This window comes from Chiloscyllium plagiosum, unplaced genomic scaffold (genome assembly GCF_037043375.1).
Source record: "Chiloscyllium plagiosum isolate Xiang-an unplaced genomic scaffold, Cpla_swu_hap1 HiC_scaffold_22, whole genome shotgun sequence".
NCBI classification, from domain to species: domain Eukaryota; kingdom Metazoa; phylum Chordata; class Chondrichthyes; order Orectolobiformes; family Hemiscylliidae; genus Chiloscyllium; species Chiloscyllium plagiosum.
Window position 1 is genome coordinate 46,580,800 of NW_028270160.1, and position 20,159 is coordinate 46,600,958.

At 41.5% G+C, this 20,159-nt stretch overlaps 1 protein-coding gene across 9 annotated transcripts in view; it reads left to right on the forward strand.

Annotated features, from left to right (window-relative positions):
* plce1 (phospholipase C, epsilon 1) overlaps positions 1–20,159 on the forward strand; it is a 388,600-nt gene that overhangs the window by 223,599 nt on the left and 144,842 nt on the right. The window lies entirely within an intron of this gene.

The following is a 20,159-nucleotide window of genomic DNA, read 5'->3' on the forward strand; positions in this document are numbered from 1 at the left end:
CTATGCAGATTCTTCTAATGGGGGCCTTCTGATTGTTTTGTTGCCGATGGAGTTCATTGATTAATGCTTGCGCCTATTCATTATCAACCGTGCACCAAGGGTGATCGATTGCTTATGCAATCTGCTTCAGATCACTTTATCAGACTTTATATGGAGCTGCTTATTAGTGGCCATGAAACACTCTGCTGCCTCGACATTTTTATGGCCATTTATTATATTTGAAATGTGCTTCAAAGGCAAAAAAATTCTGGTGTAGATTTATGTGAAAATAAAACCTAAATTGACTCACAGGCAAGCCCAAATAAGCCCAGTCATGTTGTTTTACTGAAAGAATAACATTAAAAGAAAAATATTCTGATGTTAATTAAACCATTGTAAGTGCATAATTATGTGCATAAATATTCTCTGGTAGTAAAGTCAAGATACATCTCATCACTGCAGCACATTTGTGTACCTGAAGTGGTATGTGTTTTAATTAACATGGAATTCTGTTTATAAAATGACGGAAAATTAGCTATAATTTTAGCATGATTTTTCTGATGGCAACTTTGGAAGTTTTTACTGGTCAAAGTTCAGAGGACACCATGCATGGGTTTGCAGTTTTATTTAGGAGGTTGACATGACAACAGTGGAAAGTGATGTTGAATGGAGCATGGTGTGTCCATTAGCTTCATCCTCTGGCTAATACACTGCAAGGACAGATAAATGAATGTGAGCAATTTCTCAGTATTAAAGACTGTAGAAAATCCTTACGCTTATACCTATTTGAATTAAGAATAAAGTAATGATAGAATGGCTGCACCACAGACAAAGGGCCATTATCTTCACCCTGGCTCTCTGCAAAAATAAATTTGATAGTTCCATTCCTCTGCCTTTTTCTTGTAACCCTGCATTTTTTTCCTGTTTAGATAATTATCCAATTCTCTTGTGAAAGTCCGGGTTGAATCTGCTCCCACCAGACCCTCAGGCAGTGGATTTGAGATGCTAAACACCCACGATGTGAAAATGATTTTCCTCAAAGGCCTTTCGGTCCTTTTGACTTGGACCTTAAAGTGGTATCCTGTGGTTCTTGACCCAACTGCCAACAGAAACAGTTCCTCTGTCCGGCTGCCTCAAGAATTTGATCACCTCTATTAAATCTCCTATCAAGCTCTCAAGACAACACAGCAGTTTCTTTGATCTCTCCATTCGGCTGAAGTTCCCTCATCACTGCAGCCTGTCTTGGAAATCTTTTCTTCATCTTCTGTAATGTCTCTACATATTTGCCAAATTATAGACCACAAAATTGGATGTGATACTCCAGTTTAGACCAACCCCATGTTGTATAAAGGTTCACCGTGACTCCCTCCCTTTTGTACTCTGTTTATAAAGCCCAACCTGCTCTACACCTTAGTAACAGTTTTTTTCAACCGTCCCTATCAACGTCGGTGATTTGCTCATGGCCTCTGTTTCTGCCCTCCTTCAGAATTAAAGCCTCTGCTTTATACTGTGCTTTTCCTCATTCTTCCCACCAAAATGTGTCACTTTACATATCTGTGTACTGGATTTCATCTGCCACATCCCTGTCCATTCCACCAGTCTGGGTATATCCTCTTGATATTTATCACTATTCATTTCACAACTCACAATACTTAAAATATTTTGTATTTTGAAATCATGGTCTTCAGTAAAAATCCCAAAAACAATACTTGTTCTAATACTGACCCCAAGGGAACCTCGCTATGTGTCTTTCTGCAGTCATGAAGTAACTGTTTGCTGTTGCTTTCTGTCCCCTGTCACTCAGCCAGTGTAGTATCCATGCAGCCACTGTCCCTCTTAATCCAGAAGTGAGAGCTCTCCTATTGGAGAATAGCCACTATGAAGCTCTGACAGAACTATAACAACTGTGTCCTGTCCTAACAGAGGCGCTCAAACCTGGGGAGAGCCACACCCATCCCAATTCCCTTCACAGTTCTCACTTAAGATTTATGACAATTTTCGAGCCTCCAGACGTGGTCAAATTGGGGAAAAAAACCTAGGAAGCAATGCCACAAGCTTCAATTGTGTTGATGTGGGCAGTTTATCGTAACGCTTTAGTACAATACCTCAACACATGCTCCTCAACGACTGCTTCTGTTACTTCATCCAAAAACTCAATCAAGTTAAATTAATATCAGTTTCTATTCACAAACCCATGCTCGCTTTCAGTCATTAATCCATATTTATCCTAGTGACTTGTAATTTTGTCCTGGCTACCATTTTTCAAAGCTTTCCCAGCAGTGAGGTTAAACAGACTTGCCTCCAGTTGCTGGACATGTCCTTACACCGTTCTGGACAATACTGTGACATATGCCTCCTTCAGTCCTCTGGCACCACTCCTGTATCTAACGAGAGTTGGAAGGCCTGTCTTGCATCCATCCTTATTTCCCCCAGTATCCTTAGGTGCATCTGTTCTGGATCAATTAATATGATTTTCAATTTTGAACATCTCTATTAAATCTCCTCTTAACTTCTGTGCTCAAGGACATTAACCAGTCTCTGCACATAACTGAAGTTTGCCATTCAGGATTTTGGGTTAGTAAATCTCCTCTAAGGACTTGATACTATCTGTGAATGAATCATGCACAAGGCTGTATGGATAATGTAGCCCATCCAGTGTGTGCAGTAAGCAGATCAGGAAAGTTGTGTGGAGAGAGAAACAGTTAATGCCTAGAGTCTAATCTAACACTTGTTTGGAACTAAAAGGGGCTTGAAAATGTTGATTTTTATGTTGTAGAGTGAGGGGAACAAATGGTGAAGGTGCCCGGAGTGTAAACTATCAGGTAATAGGTTTAAGGTGAAAGGGGAAAGATCTAAAAGGTAGCCAAGGGGGTAACCATTTCACTTAGAGGCTGGTGTGTATAGAATGAGCTGCTAGAGGAAGTGGTGGAGGCTGGTACAATTACAGCATTTAAAAGACATCTTAATGAGTGTGTATGATTGAAGGGATTTAGAGGGATATGGGTCAAATGCTGGCAAATGGGACTAGGTCAGATTGTGATGCCTGATAGGTGCAGACGAGTTGGACTGAAGGGCCTGTATCTGTGCTGTGCGACTTTGTGACAAGGTGAAGCCAGCCAGTAGTGAGGTTACCACTGTGTCTAGATCAGATGCCAAAGGGTGCCAGCTGAACTCTGAAGGTCATCTCTTCATCAAACCCCAGGAGTAAGTACTTGGTGGAAAACCTGGACACTACAGGAAGGATGGATGTACAGTATTTCAGTTCTATTCCAGCCAACAGATGGAGAATATATTCCCTGCTGATTGTCAGCACAGTCCTGATTCACGGCCAGTTTGTCAACAGATGTAAAAGAAAAACTCAGGGAATGTGCAGAAAGTCCTTCAGCAATAACAATTTAGTGCCGCGCCATCAGTCCAGAAGGTACCTGAAGAGAATCACCAGAGAAAAAAGACGATTAGATGACAGGAATCAAAGAAGCAACGCTGATGCTCCAAGAGCGAGATTGACAGTTGGCTGCAATATTGAGAAGGTATTATTGGGGAAAAAAAAAGATGTGAATGGAGTGTAAGAGATCGGGGAGAGAATCCATGGGAGTTAGCCCAAAATGAAGTGGATACAGGAAAGGTCAACATCAGCTCACTGCAAATTATGGCAGAGGGGTTAAGAAGAGCCTGCAGAAACAGAGGGATTTTAAGGCAATGGTTTTAAACTTTAAGTGTTGGTTGCCAGGCTGGCAATGCAGATCAAGAGAAAGCATCTCACAAGCTAGAGAAATCTGATTGGAGAGGATCAGATTTAATGATGGTGAATTTGGTGATATTCTAGCTGTGAATCTGAAATCTGATTGAAAAGAGAAATGAGGTGATTAGTGCAAGGAAGGATATATTTTTCTCAAAGTCACGGAGAAGAATAGACTGCTTTAAATGTGTGAAAGAGACATTGCAATATATCTCTGCAACTTTAGCTCTCATTTGTAAGCCTTGGCTTACAAATGGCTGCTGTTGACATTATTTTAGGAACTCAGAGGCAAAGTTTTCCAATGCAGACATGTTAGACCAATGGGGTGCAAAACAATGAGGGAAAAAATAATGGATACAGCATAACCACAGACAGTGGAGAGAATCTCAGAGGGGTGCGAATGGCATGGGCTGCAGTGAGATTTGTGACAGAATCATTCCAGCAAATTCTGTCTCAAAGCTGGGAGCAGCTTGTGCATTCACTGAGTGTGGAGGCAACTTCCTCACGAGGCAGCAACAACCTGCCAATCAGGAGGGATTGATGCTTGTTTAACACTGCAGCACGTCTCATTAATATTCAGCTTCCTACCTCATCAAATGTAGGTAAAAACAATGACTGCAGATGCTGGAAACCAGATCTTGTAGAGAGAGGAGGAAAACTTCTTCAAGGCAGGCGCAAGCTAGGTATGGAGAATTCCTAGTAAAAGGAAGTCAGAGCAGGGAGCTGGTGACTTCAGCTCACTGTTTGCTCTGCATTGGCCATTGGGCACCAATGTGTATCACCCTCTGAGACCCCCTCTGCGAGTCTCCGCAGCATGTATAGGATACTGCTGCACTTCGACACTTCATCTCAGGCTGCACTGGCAACTCTCACTGTAACACTGCAGGCCATGGGCACTCGGTGCTCAGGGACACGCACCCAGCTCATGGACTGGGCCAGGTGGCATCTCGGCACTCATTACTCACTAATTCTGAGCCAGAGCTTGGAGCATCCTTGCCTTGCCTTTGTGCACATTGCTTCTCAGCCAGAGATACCAGCCTTGCTGTTCAGCACAAGCACAAAGCCATAGTCAACAGTCCCAGTCATGTTTGGTACCTGTTTGGTATCCTTTGTTCAGGGGGTCCTGGCACAATAAGTTGAGGGTGGACTTGGATACCAGTCCAGGGCAGTCAGAGTCTAGATCCTCTCCTGAATGCCGGGCAGCCCACCACCCATCTTGACTCCTGCTCCACTGTGGGCTGTTTCGTTCCTGGAATGAGAGAGGGATGGGTACCACAGGAGATGGTGAAAGTGGGTGGCACAACTGTTACTTTTGGGGCAGGTGGAGGGGGTGTCCTGCATGAGGAGTTGGCGGAGCAGAGGGCATGCAGGGTTACTGGTGTTGGGGGGTTGGGGTGGCTGAGTGTGAGTGGAGAAGACATTGCAGACAGTAGTGAGAGGGGTACAGCATGAGCCCTGGTCGGAACTGGGTATAGTGGCAGGGGTAGAGTGAGTGTGAGGTATCAGCAAGATAATGTTGGTCCTTACACAGGAGAAGGACTGCTGCCTCTGTCCTACAATGCTACACATTACTCCAGATGGCTGAGACTGCACTGACCCACGGAGAGGGGTGCGGGAAGCAAACATGAATGAGGCTGGCACAGTCTGCTGGTCCTGGGGTATGAGGGCACCCATTCTGTGCACTATTCTATCCAGGCACCTGGTGGCAAAGCGGAGTGCCAGATACCCATTGTGTGCCATGTCTGGAGCATACATCAGTACTGTGTATGGAAGCTCCAGACTGACTATGCCTGTCTGGGTGCATCACAGCCTTTTAAAGATGCCAGGTTAATTCTGGGATACCCTGGCAGTGGTGAGATATTTGGGGAATGGTGTTTAGTAAGGGATATGTAAGGGATAAGTGAGGGATGTCAAAGGGGTGGGGTTGGTGTGGCTATGGTGGTGGTGCAATGTAGTTAATGAAGCGAGTTTAATAAAATACAGCAAGAAACGTGCTAGGACTCAATGACCCCCACCAAAATAAACCCTCACAGCTACAAAAAAAAGATTCAGCTCGATATTTCTTTGCTATTCAAATTCTGCACCCTTTGTTTAGATTTGTTCATGGGACGTGGGTATCTAAGCCGGAATTTATTGCTAATACCTGATCGCTCAGAACAAGATGGTGGGATGCTACCAGGAACTGCTGGAATCCTTCGGGTGTAGTTACACCCACAGTGCTGTTCGGAAGGGAGATTTTGATCCAGTGAAGGCACAGTGGTCCAGTTACCATTCAGGATGGTGTGTGTTTTGGAGGAGAGTTTGCAGACAATGGTGTTCCCATATGTGCGCTGCCCTTGCCCTTTTAGATGGCAGCAGTCACTGGTTTGGAAGATTCTGGTGGAGGAACCTTGGTGACTTTTTGATCTTGACAGGAACTAAGCCCTGCATATGCAGAGTGTCAATGTCTCTACTTCCTGTAAATGGTCCTGACTCACTGGGCAACATGGTGGCTCAGTGGTTAGCATTCCTGCATCACTGCACCAGGCTCTCCAGTTTGATGCCACCCTCGGGCGATTGTCTGTGTGGAGTTTGCGCATTCTCCCTGTGTCTGTGTGGGTTTCCTCTGGGTGCTCTGGTTTCCTCTCACATTCCAACGATGCGTAGTTTAGATGGATTGGCCAAGCTAAATTGCCCTATAGTGTCCAATGATGTGCAGGTTAGGTGGATTAGCCACAGGAAATGCTGGGTTACATGGATGGGTTGAGTCTGGATGGGATGCTCATCAGATGATCGGCGTGTGGATTCGATGGGCTAAATGGCCTGTTTCCACACTCTAAGGATTCTATGATATGAAGATGTGCTGTCAAATAACAGCTAAAGAGTTAATATTAATTTTGTGGAAAAGAATGATACAGAATTCAGCAGCACTGAATAAAATAGTCAGAGATGTTTGAGGACATTAAGGTAAATTTACTGCACTAGGTAGGGACCCAGTAATTTGAAACAAGATTCAGCGCAACATCCTGTGCTATAATTTGATAAATAATCATATCAAAGCTCTTGGTTCTCAGACTGGCTGTCCTTTTTTTTAACTAATTCCTCCCCGATCCCATTGTTGTCCTTTTGAGCAGCACAGTGGTCTCCGACTCTGTTTGAATACTAAATAGAATTAGGAGTTTTTATTTTGTTGATGTGGAGGAAACAGTTTGATCATTTGAGGTAATTATTAAGGTTTTGACCCAACGTTTATGGCTTGATACCTGTCCACAGCCATCAGCAGGACATTGTTAGGATTGAGCTTCATTTCAATTTAACCTCAGAGCTGAAAGCACTGAAGCAGTGGTTCATGATTTTAAAGTGCTGCCTTTAATTTTGTGGGGTTCAGAGCAAAACAATTGAGCCCCACAATTTCCAGCCATCTCCATAAATTCCAGACTGATGAATGGTCATTCATGGCCTCTTTAAGGACCACTGGTGTGGCCACTCACTGCCTGATACAAATAGCCTACCAGACGCAATGCCATCCATTGAAAATTGCAAACTGGGTCCTAGCAGTTGCAGGATATTAATTTGTATTTAAGCACATGCCTCCCTGTTTCAAGTGGGTGCTTAGGTCATCCATTTAAAAGCCTGGCTGAAAATTTTTAAAAAGCATCAAATGTATACCCAAAGTTCTCATCTACTTTGTTTGCCAGCTGATCAGCACAGCCAGTCAAGAGACATTTCCAAAATGACCCACTTGCCCTGTGACCTCTGGATCTTTATCCAACAAGAGTTTACGAGACAGAGGTGGTCGGACACTTGGCTCTGAGCCAAAAGGTTTGTAGGTTCAAGCCCCACTCAGAAAACCTGAACACCGAACCTAATTGACTTGCCACTGTGCTACTGAGGGATTCCTGCGCTGTCAGAATACTGTCTTTCAGATGGGCTATCCTTTCAGATGAAAGTAAAAGACCCCATGCCACAATTTCAAAGAAGCACAGAATAGTTCTCCCATTTTCCTCATCAATATTTATCCTTCATCCAGCATCAACGAGAGGTATCTGATCATCCCACCGTTGTGGTTTGTAGAATTTTGCTGGGCTCAAATTGGCTACCGTGTTTCTGAAATTATTGCAAGTCATTGCTTCTCCCTTCCAGCTTTTAGGATTTTCTCCAGAACAGTTTCGGCAGGCTCAACATTGCCCATGAATGCTGCCTACTGTTTGGCAGAAAACTGGCATTAACCTAATAACCTTCCACAGAGAGCCCACACACTCAAATTGAATACATTTCACTGCTCTGGGAGGGTATATTTTCATCTGAAGTTGGGGTCTACCTTTGACTCAGGAGCGAGGGAATGTTCCTTTCCTTTCTCTCTAGTTATGCTATACCTGACCTCCCAGTGTCTGGTGCTAATGCAGGCTGCCCAAAATAGGCAGGAAAGCAGTTGGTGTGTCATATTACCATGATGATTTGAAGAAATGTACTCAATGCAATGGACAAATGACAGTCATTCTCCAGAATGGCTGTCTGTACAGGAGGGTTTCTTTACAACTGTGGCTTTGAACAGCCTTCAGCTTGCATTCTCATATCAGGATTTTTTAAAACACACAGGTCTTATAAAATAATAATGTACTTCAATTCAAAACCAGATTTTATTCTATAATGTATGACCTTCTGAAATACAGTTTTCCTTAATGAAGCAAGGCAAGTTGATTTGCAAGGCATTGAATTTTTTAGAGTCAGGCTCATTGTGTGGGAGTGGCATAGGTAATTGTTTTGGGATGAGTATAGGGAGTGGCATCGGAAATGGTGCTGGTGCTTGGGTTGGCTTTGGCATTCGGAATGGTGCTGGGATAGAGGGGATTCACTCAGTACAGCTATCATCTCAATTTAGCTCTTTGATGTTGCCCCAGAAGCTGAAGATCTTTTGAGACCTGTAATTAATGTGCAATGGCCTAAGATGTGGTCAGAGATAGATTCGGAGTTTCAGGAGAGATTTAGAAGTGCAGGATTGTAGCAACTGTAGCATCTACTGCCACAGATAAAGAAAACCACATTGTAAAGCAGAACTGGAAGAGCAGCAGGTACGAAGGGGGAATGTGGCCAGGGGATTTTGTGGAGGTAATGTGGAATGTAAACAAAGGAGGAAGAGGATTTTAAAATCATTGCTTGCTGGGGAATGGAAATTAGAGTGGAGAAAACAAGTGAATGGGATTTAACATAATGAAAATGTATGTGTGTGTTCAGGTTATTAACCTGCAATGCCTTTGTAGCAATAAGTGAAATATTGTCATCTTATTGGAGTAATTACTTTAGTGCACACTTAGTACTGAGAGAAATATTCACTCAGAATTGAGCTAATCCAAAATCTAAATCAGGTGAAAGTGCTGGAAAATTGTGGCCCGAGTCAGCCCTTTCAAACCCCATCCCAGGACTCTTTAAAGTAATCATGACTGAGCAAAAGGAGCAAGTCAGTCTGGCATCCTTTATTTGAGAAATGTTTCATTTTCCGAAACTTAGCTAGAGGGCACCGATTTACAACTTTATACGGGTGGGTGTCAGAGGTGTTAAAGAGAACAGCATGTTAAAGAGACAATTCTTTATTATGAATGAGCAGGTCTGCAAATTAGTTGTAAACTGTGACGCACTGTCTAAAGTATAATGTGATACATTAGAAAGCTTGCAGTGCTGAGAGCTGGCTTAAGTAGGAGATGAGTCAGTGTTGCGATGGGTGATATCCCCTTTTGGAGTCACCCGATCTGTCCTCTTATCTGTACATGGTAGTAACCTGATCTACTTTAAAGGATCTGCATGCCTGTCTCCTTCATCGTTTTCATGAAGCATGTTAGATATGTATTGTTGTCACAGTGTGATGCACTGATCTCAGCAGCTGCTGCCTGACAGCTAATGGAGACAAGTGCAGTGTGTTGTCATTCTGTTTCATGGAAATACCTGCCTCTGGTGCCTGCACAGTGACTTGTGACGATTCGCTATATGAGCAGGATGGATGATTCCTTCCTAAGTGAGTTGATTGCATTTTTCTTGGAAACTCGCCTTTTGTGCTTCATAATCTGCTGTGGAAGGGCTAGTTTTGATATTGATAAATTCTTGGCACTGCTCTTTACCAGCAAATGTTGTCATGAATGAATTATGGTTTGGTTCCTTGTTCTGTTGAAGGGAAGAGGTCTGTTTAAAGTACAGTGAGCATTGTGACAATTGTGGCTTCTATTCTAAAATTCTGCTTTGACTTGAAGTTTCTCCATCGCATTAACATGTTTAGTCTGAGCAAGGATGTAATCTTTTCAGTTGGAAATTCACAATGTTTCAGACCAAACTTTGAATCCACAGTGTCTGGTTTGTAAGTAGCATAACTGTTACTATCCCCAACTAGTGGTGCTCTCTCTCTCTTTTGTCTGTCGCATTGCTCCTGTGACCCTGTTCCTATATTAAAGAGAAATACTATGACAGCAAAGTATTGCTATTACACTGAAGTGCAATTTGTCAAGCTCTTCATATCAATTTGGATATAACCCCTTAAGGAATGATTTTGCTCGTGCATAACTCATCTGACTGACAAAGATAACTTCATACTTTTACTACAGACTAAATGTCTGCCATAACCTTCACACAAATGTGTGTGTGGTAAACTTTAATTGACTAATTAACAGAACAGGTTTGAGTTTGAGAATCTCGGAAAAGAGAATCTGGTCACAATGTTATAGGCATAAAAGGTTAATAAAATTGGAAACATCCCCTTAATATGAAGTTAACATTGAAGAAAGGTCCAACTCCAAAACTGGTATTTGTGAATAAATACAATGTGGGCTCACAAGTGAATATACTTGTGCTAGTTATTGAGGCAAACAGTTGTAATACTGCACTGCATTATGTTTTGTCTCCCATATACGGAAAAATACAAGATCCTGAGGAAAGGTAAATGGACCCAAAACATTAACTCTGCTTTCTCTTCACAAATGCTGTCGGACCGGCTGAGCTTTCTCAGCAAATTCTGTCTTTGTTTCTGATTTTCAGCACTTGCAGTGCTTTCGGTTTTTATTTAAGATTCTCAGAAGACTTGATAAGGTATGTGTGGAGAGATTGTTTCCCCTTGTGGGAGAGTCTACAGATTAAGGAGTTGCCCATTTAAGACTGAGATAGGAAGGAATGACTTCTTTCAGAGGGAAGTGAATTTGTGGAATTATTTATTTCATCGTTGAATGTACTTAGTTACCTGGCCTTGACTGTCCTCTCTAGTAGATAGATATTTAATCAATAAGGGAATCGAGGATTATGGGGAAAAGGTATGAAAGTCGAATTGATGATTAACAGATCATCCATGATTCAATTTGAATGGCAGAGCAGACTCGATAAACTGAATGGCCTATTTTTGCTCCTACATCCTTTGGTCTTATAGCCTATATTGAATGTACAACAGAGATAAGCCTTATTGCCCACATTGTGTTTTTATGCTCCAAATGAGTCTCTCCCCACCACCTTATCAAACGCTCCATGCTAATGCTTGCTTTTATTTTTGTTGGTGGACATGAGACAGATTCTGATTCTGATTCAGATGATTATAATACAAGCAAATTGCTGCAGATGCTGAAAATCTGAAATTAGAGCACAGAACGCTGGAGAAACTCAGCAGGTCCAGTAACATCTGTGGAACAAGAAGCAGAGTAACATCTCATGTCCAATATGAGGATTCTTAAAAATTCATAGCGGAGTTGAAATATTAACTCCTTCTCTCACTCATAGAAGCTACGAGAGTTTCTTCGGTGATTTCTGTTTTTAATTTTTGTATCTGCATTTACTTTCCCACTAGATTACATTTTCAGTAATGAAATAAAGGCCCTAAATAAATGATTTTAAAAAGATTATTGTTTTACTGTCTGCTGATGTACAGTGCAGTACCACCTGCTGTATGTATCGTGGAGCTGACTGACAATGCGGAGGGTGCTATCAGTGACTGACTCTCCACTTCAATTCTTAAAGACACTGGCATTGAGGTGTCATACAACATCACCATCACAATGTGTGGACAGAGTAGTAATTTTGTTCCCTTAGAGAGAGTCTTGAGAAGGGCAGTGACAGATAGGGGAGAGGAGCAAGGGTGTGGGCTGCTGGCTAAGAATTGAACCAATCCAACAGTGGATGCTTCAATCTGATTAAATATGATGGGCTGTTTATCAGTTTAACTCTTCACTTTTGCTGAATGTAGGCATTTCAGCACACAATTTCAATTTGGCAACATTAGCATCTAGTACATATTGTTTTGAAGCATTTCCCCAGTCAACCCTAGCATCAGTTTTGGTACTTGGATTGCTTCTTGCTTATTAGACAGGAATTTGCTTATGGTCCAAAGTTATAAAGAGAGCAACAAAGACAGGTTTGACAATGGATATAAGGAGTATCCTTTCCTGTATATTGGAGAGGGGGCCCTATAATTAGAAGGGCATAATTCAGGCAGCCCCCAGAATTCAATGATAACACTGTTGCTGTCTATATCTCTTTGTTTCTCATCCAATGTGGAGATCACTTTCATTCAGTCTTTCTGCTGATGTGGGATCACAGATAGAGTCTGTAGTAGTCTAATGAGGAAAGGATAAGTATCACAGTCCCTCTGTCAATCAGTAAGACATTGTGAATAAGGAAATGTACGCAGTCCCTGGTAGTCTGATAGTGGGGTATCAATTCAATCATTCATCATCAGTACCACTTTGACTGATAAGTGAACGTGGGGGAGGTTTGACCACAGGGAAACAATAGAATATAATCAAACATAATTCGACAGATGCAAAGAATTTCTTTTGTGCCTATGTCTTGCCTCGTTTTCAAGTAGGTCTGAACCTGCAGAAGTCTGAATTTGCCAAATTTGGATTTTTATACGTACAATCAAAATAATGGTCTATTTTGTATGACTTAATGTCTGGAATTCATACTGGTGCTCAGCCCTGTAACAGGGCATTAAACTTGTCATTTTTGGGTTTTAGATTTCATGGTGACCATTGTTTTGAGTAACAAATGAGAAACTTAAACTCTCTACTTATAAGATGAGTGGCAGGAGTTGCTATAATATTGTGATTACTGATCTCCCACAATGAATATTTTTAACTTGCATTACATACTCTACTCCATTGTGAATACCTATTATGTGCCTACACTGTCAATATGTCACCAATGTGTTTCTCTGAAGCTTTCTTCCATAACATGTGAAGCAGTAAGAACAGTATATAACACTGTAACATATAGATCAACATTGATGACATGACAATATCACTCCTCTTAGTTTTGCTACTAATAATTGGCAGCTATTTAACCCACTGGGATTTTCGGGGATAACTATATTTTCCATTTGCTCCAAACCTTCTCTTCATTGAATTGTAAACAACCAACTTTTACTAATTTACTACAGTCGATTTTAATGCATATTCTGGCTACATTAGTAAAAAGTTAAATTCATAATGAAAATTATTCTGTAACATGTAAAAACAGCAATCAAGCCCTAATATCTTGCATCTAGTTGAAACAACTGGTGTCAATCTCCAGATTTGCTAAAACATTTTAGATGACTGTGGTTCTGTGATATTAATTCCAGCATTAAGTGAATCCATATTAAATTTGATCCTGATGAATTAAACGGCATCTAGAACTCAGAGTATTTTTTGTTTGATATATGTTGTCTTGCACTAATTCTTTGAGCACTGCAGTAACATATGTAAGTAGTTTTGATGAAGACATTGCTTGTTGTTAAGCCAAGTATATGACAAATTAGATAACAAATGAAAAGTCAAACTTAGATTCAAAACCGTCCTGCATTCCAGTATTTTTTTTTAGTAACCTGCTCTGGTTCATGCCGCAGTATTTGCTTTTCAAATGTATCCAGATATGGAACAAAATGTATAATTATACCCCTATCCATGTTGTTCCATTTAACTGTCCTGTTAAATAAAAATTGGAGTCACTTCGTTCATGTGAATCTTGGGGGGGAAAAAAACTCTTGTGTAACAGTAACATTTGCTGAAGGAGCTATCATCAGTCTTCGGTGTAATTTAAGTGTCTTGCTTATTTCTTCAGTTAATTTAAAAAATCTGCGGGGGAGAGAGATCATTAAATATAATCAATAAATGTACAATATATTAAATTAGCCTCCTTTCAGGGGATATGACGAGAGTCTGTCTTCTGCTCATTAAGCAGCTCAATGGTCCTAATTCCTGTAAGTCACAGCCAAATTATATAGCATTTTCAATTTGTTTTCTTTGTCTTTAGTCAATGCAGGTCTGAAGAACAATTTTATTGATCAAGTAAGCTCAATGGATACTGACAAAAACTTCTACATTAGTGTCCATACAACAATTAGTTCATTAGAAAGAGAAGCACAATGCTTAAAACTGTAGAATTCAGCGGCTCAATGTAATCTTAATTTCGAGCTTTTTTTAAAATCAGAAGCTGAATCTTTGCTCATTGACAGATACGCATCTCTGTTATCTTAAAAAAAAGGAAGAATTGGAGGAACTGAGTCAGCAACAGCTGGGATAGCACAATTTTGAATGATGTTGGAAGACCAAGCAACAGAAACACTCTCCTCAGATTTCTATCAGAAAAGGCTATGAGCCATTTCAGAACTGGATCGACTTGGATTTTACAGAGAGACCATATTATTCCTTATATGTCCTGAACAAATGAATAAACAATAAAATGTGGAAATGACTTGTACTGGTCTGAAATGTTTTTGTCTACCTTAAAACGATTCCCTATTCTGGATTAGTACCTGTGATTCCCAAGCTTTACAGTTTTTACTTGGTGAAAACTCTCAATTTATCCTCCTTTGAACCAGTTTAGTAAAACAGCTTTTTGACGATTCTTACTATCAGTAATATACTGGCATACTCAATACATTTAAAGTCATATTTTTTTGTTCACAGTTTACATTACGCTAATATAATTCCAATGGTAAGTGATGGTTGGGTTCCTTTTAGCAACAAAACCTTTTCTGTACTGAAATTCAATCCAGGATTGTTAAAAGTAAGTAGTCAAGCTCAGTTGAAATTAAATCTGCCATCCATGCTAATAGATAACTGCTGTAAATATTGTCCGGATGTAGTGAAATAGTGCTGCAAACTAGTAAACATTTCCTTGCACAATAGTCACTTTAACTCTGCATATTTATCTCACATGCACCAACATGATTGTATTTAATTGTGATTGGCTGCAGTAACATAAACCTCTGGTTAGAGATTGTAGTTTACGTTTGTTGCCAACCAGTTGGAGTGCTTGGTCCGAGTGTTCAAAGAACTAGTTCAAGAATAACCAGAACAATGCAGCTAAGTGCATTCTCCTCATGCTGCCCGTATGAATAAAAGGTGTGTGTGTGTGTGCGCGCGCGCAAACATGCCAATTTCTGTATGTTGATCCTAATAAACTATCAATTGATATTGATTATAAGCCCACTGATTCCCACATCTATCTTGACTACACCTCATTGCACCTGGCTTCATGCAGAACTCCATTCATTTGTTCAGGACAAATAAGGAAGAATATGGTCTCTGAACTCCATTCAACGTCTCTGTCTCTGGTGCATTTGGTCTGGAAGTGAAACCTTCCATAATGATATCTCTGAACTGTCTTCTTTTTTTCCTCAACTGAAGTCTCTCTTTTGCATTGTGGTCAAGCATATCCATCCTATTTCCTCCACGTCTGCCTCACCCCTTACTTTGCCTTGCAAAGTCATGACAGGGTTTCTCTTGTCCTTGCCTTCCACCCACCAGACTCTGCAATACCTGCCACCTCCTTCCTTCCCCTTTCCTTCCCCTTCCTTGTCAATATTCCAGGAGTCTGTTCCCTCTACAGCATGCTAGTCTGATCCTGCTGGGGGGGGGGGGGGGGGCGCATTGGCCTAGTAGTATTGCCACTTGACTGTTAATCCAGAGAGCCAGAAAATGTTCTAGGGACCAAAGTTCGAATCATGACAGATGGTGGAACTTGAATCCAATAAAAATTTGAAATTAAGTGTCTGATGCTGACCATGGGTCCATTGCCGATTGGCAGGAAAATCTGGTTCACTAAATTCCATTAGGGAAGGAAACTGCCATCCTTACCTGATCTGGCCTATATGTGATTCCAGACACACAGCAATGTCATTGACTTTCAACTGCCCTCTGGGCAATTAGGGATGGGCCTAGCCAGTGACGGCCTCATCCCGTGAATGAATTTAAATAAAATATCCGAACCCTTTCCAATCACCTTGCTAAGCAAAGAGAGATTATAGCTGAAAAATGTGTTGCTGGAAAAGCGCAGCAGGTCAGGCAGCATCCAAGGAGCAGGAGAATCGACGTTGCGGGCATAAGCCCTTCTTCCTGAAGAAGGGCTTATGCCTGAAACATCGATCCTCCTGCTCCTTGGATGCTGCCTGACCTGCTGCGCTTTTCCAGCAACACATTTTTCAGCTCTGATCTCCAGCATCTGCAGTCCTCACTTTCTCCAAAGAGAGATTATATAAAACCTGCCATTTTACCATCTCTCTCCTCACTGTTCACAGCCTCAAACACTCCTTTCAGGTGAAACAATAATTCATTTGTACATCTTTCCACTTGGTATACTATATTCACTACTCGCAATGTGCTGTCGTCTCACAGGCCGCTGACTAGATCACTGCTTTGAGGAACACTTGCACTCAGTCTGCAAGCATGACCCTAAGCCTCTTGAGGGCGTATCATTGTAATTCTTAACTTTGTACTGACACATCTCTGTCTCCAGCCTAGAGCAGCATTCCAGTCTAGCACCAAGCTGATTCCTGATTAATCACTGTCTCAAGCTTAGTACTGATCTGTATATGTACAACACAAGGCAAAATGCTGCAGGTGCAGAAAGCTGAAATCAAAATAGAAACAACTGGAAACTGCTCAGCAGGTCAGGTAGCCTCTGAGTTATCGCTCCGTCGGAGTAGAGAAGTTCGAAATGCAGCTAGTGAAATTGGTGGTGTAAAAAAACAGGAAGTTTGTGATTGGGTGAAAGATAAGAGGGATTAAGGACAGAATTTTATTGATTGCACTCTGTTCCCAACAATAGCAGACTTCTGCACTCTTGTTTTCCTGTTTCCCAGATGATGCAGTTAGTATTTGAAGTACAGCGTGCACAGGAGACAAATGTTGTTCCTTGGCAGGAAGGTTCTCTGTGGTGAAGCTGAGAATGTAGTGGGTGCAGGCAAATCTAAAGCAGCCCTCTGACCAAACAGGGAGGCTCATCATGGGCACAACCTCCTACCCAATTCCATTACCATTAACATAAGACAATGAGAGCACAAAAGTGGCATAGTATGTACTAAGATTCAAACTTCAATTGTAAATATTTCACATTGCATTGTTTACATTTTTATTCATTTGTGCGTCATTTGTTGAAACCACCCATCGTTGGGTGATTTAAATGTAGTGGCAGAACACATTGTTGGTATGCATTAAAGGTTACAGGGTAGTTCGGGACATTTCCTTTATTGTGAAATAATGTTGTGTTTCTTGTTGGTCACATTCATGTCACTGGCCAGTGTGGTATTCCCCACCATGTGGGTCCTGTCTAAACAGTCAGGCTAGTGAGCCCTTCTTCCTGGGTATTGTAAAAGAGTAATCTCAGTGGGCATAATTGAAAACTTGTATGTGAACTCAAAACTCTTAAAGATTCAATGTCCACGACATTGCCTATTTTGAAGTAATCTGCAAATTTACTAACCACACCTCCAAAATCACATCCAAATTATTTATATAAATGACAAAATGCAGTGGACCCAGCACTGATCCTTGTGGCACTCCACTGGTCACCAAGCAACCTTCTACCACCACTCTCTGTCTCCTACCTTCAAGTCAATGTGGTACCCAATTGGCCAGCTCCACCAAATCCCATGATCTAATCTTTCTGACCAGTCTATCATGCGGAACCATATCAAACGCTGTGCTGAAGTGTTAGGGACCAGACCAGACCCCCTCAAAATATTTTAAGAAGTTAGCAAAGACCCTAATCTTTTATTTTAAAGGTAGATGTGTTCCAGATGTGGTACAACCGGTCAAACTATGAGATGTTAAGCAAAATGCAAGCTATTTAAACGTTATAGTTAAAATACAAACAAAAGAAAGAGAAATTTAGAATAACTTAACTATTGGAAAAGGTGACTGAAAATAGATGAAACTTTGGAAGAATATCGGGAAAGTAGGACCAACCTGAAATGAGGAATTCAGAGGGCTAAAAAGGGTCATGAAATATTTTTAGCAAACAGGGTTAAGGAAAATCCCAAATCCTTTTATTCATAAAAAAGGAATGAGAGGGTAACTAGAGAAAGAATTGGCCCACTTAAGGACAAAGGAGGGAACTTACACATGGAGTTAAAGAAAACGGTGAGATTCTTAATGAGTACTTTGCGTTGGTATTCACCAAGGAGAGGGACATTATGGATGTTGAGGTTAGGGATAGATGTTTGATTACTCCAGGTCAAGATGACATAAGGGGGGAGGAAATGTTGGGTATTCTAAAAGGCATTAAGGTGGACAAGTCCCCTGGTCTGGATGGGATCTATCCCAGGTTACTGATGGAAGCAAGAGAGGAACTAGCTTGGATCTTAACTGAAAACTTTGCAGCATTCCTGAATACAGGTGAGGTCCTGTAAAACTGGAGAATTGCTAATGTTGTCCCCTTGTTTAAGAAGAGTGGCAAGGATAATCCAGTTAGTTATAGACCGGTGAGCCTGACGTCAGCCTGATGTAGGGAAGCTGCTGGAGAACATACTGAGGGATAGATCTATGTGCATTTGGAAGAAAATGGGCTTATCAGTGATAGGCAGCAAGGTTTTGTATAGGGAAGGTCATGTCTTACCAATTTAAAAGAATTCTTTGAGGAAGTGATAAAGTTGATTGGTGAGGGAAAGACTGCAGATGCCTCATTTCAGTAATGCGTTTGATAAGGTTCCCCATGGTAGGCTGATGGATAAAGTGAAGTTGCATGGGGTCCAGGTTATACTAGCTAGATGGATAGAGAACTGGTTGGGCAACAGGAGACACAGAGTAGTAGTGGAAGGGAGTTGCTTAAAATGGAGACCTGTGACCAGAGGTGTTCCACAGGAATTCATGTTGGGACCACTGTTGTTTGTGATGTACATAAATGATCCGAAGGAAAGTATAGATGGTCTGATTAGCAAGTTTGCAGATGACACCAAGATTGATGGAGTAGTAGATGGTGGAGGGGATTGTCAGAGAATGCAGCAGAGCATAGATAGATTGGAGAGTTGGGTGGAGAAATGGCAGATGGAATTCAATCCGGGCAAATGTGAGGTGATGCATTTTGGAAGAACCAATTCTAGGCAAACTATATGGTAAATGGAAAAGCCCTGGAGAAAATTGGTATGCAGACAGATGAGGGTGTTCAGGTCCATTGTACCCTGAAGATGGCAAAGCGTGTTCGTTAGTGTGGTCAAGAAGGCATATGGCATGCTTTCCTTCGTCGGACAGGGTATTGAGTACAAGAGTTGGCAGGTCATGTTATAATTGTGTAGGACTTTGGTTCGGCCACGTATGGAATACTGTGTACAGTTCTGGTCGACACATTACCAAAAGGATGTAGATGCTTTGGCGAGGGTGCAGAGCAGGTTCACCAGGATGTTGCCTGGTATGGAGGGTGTTAGCTATGAAGAGAGGTTGAGTAAATTAGGATTATTTTCATTAGAAAGACAAAGGTTGATAAGGGACCTGATTGAGGTCTACAAAATCATGAGAGATATAGACAGGATAGATAGCAAGAAGCTTTTTCCCAGAGTGGGGGGCTAAATTACAAGAGGTCAAGAGTTCAAGATGAGAGGGGAAAAGTTTCTGGGAGATACGTGTGGAACGTTCTTTACGCAGAGGGTGATGGGTGCCTAGAATGCATTGCCAGTGGAGGTGGTAGAGGCGGGCACGATAGCGTCATTTATGATGTATCAAGACAAATACATGAATGGGCAGGGAGCAGCGGGATAGAGATCCTTGGAAAATAGGCTGCAGATTTAGGTAGAGGATCTGGATCAGCACAGGCCAAAGGGCCTGTTCCTATGCTGTAATTTTCTTTGTTCTTAAGGGAATAATAGATAAAGTACCTATCACTAATTAACTATTCCAATATCCCATGAACTCGCCCCTTGGCAAAAAGGCAAATTCAGACACTGGCACAAATCTGACTGATGCATGGCACCCTTTAAACAAATGTGAACCAGCTGTAATGAGATGTACTTGTGTTGTTGACTTTATTTTGAGGGGTGAGCAGAACTTAAAAAGTTTTACATACATATTATTTACAAGTGCAGACCCACCATATGCTGGCGTTACAGCCAACATATCAGAAACAAGCTGCTGCCTTAATCTCTGCATTTAACTGGCCTGGTGGCAATTGCAGTTTTGCCTCGTGCCAAAGTCAGTAACTCGTTCTGAAGAAGAGTCATACCATACTTGAAATGCTAACTTCT